Genomic DNA, 471 nt, shown 5'->3' with positions numbered 1-471 from the left:
CTGTTTTAGCTACAGAGTGAGACATCTCACTTCTGTTTCACCTTTGTTGGTAGTCGTAGTACATGCACAGTGCCTGGGTAAGGACTACTAGCCAGTCAGAAGCAGAGTATGAGGGCCCTGACAGTACCTAGGTAAGGACTACTAGCCAGTCAGGAGCAGAGTATGAGGGTCCTGACAGTACCTAGGTAAGGACTACTAGCCAGTCAGGAGCAGAGTATGAGGGCCCTGACAGTACCTAGGTAAGGACTACTAGCCAGTCAGGAGCAGAGTATGAGGGCGTGGGCTTTTTTTCTTTGTAAACCTATAACATGCACAAAAAGATACATAACACAATAAAGGAAAGGGTAAAAACCCCAAAAGCATAATATGAGCACCTTAAATGTAGTTTTAGCAGCTATCATTCATGTTTATTTATGACTGGAATTAACTTTTTTGTGTATTATAATTATTTGATTTTACACAAACTGTACC

The sequence above is a fragment of the Etheostoma spectabile genome, chromosome 21 (assembly GCF_008692095.1).
Source record: "Etheostoma spectabile isolate EspeVRDwgs_2016 chromosome 21, UIUC_Espe_1.0, whole genome shotgun sequence".
NCBI lineage: Eukaryota > Metazoa > Chordata > Actinopteri > Perciformes > Percidae > Etheostoma > Etheostoma spectabile.
The sequence above is the reverse complement of the archived record's forward strand: the minus strand, read 5'-3'. Positions refer to the sequence as shown.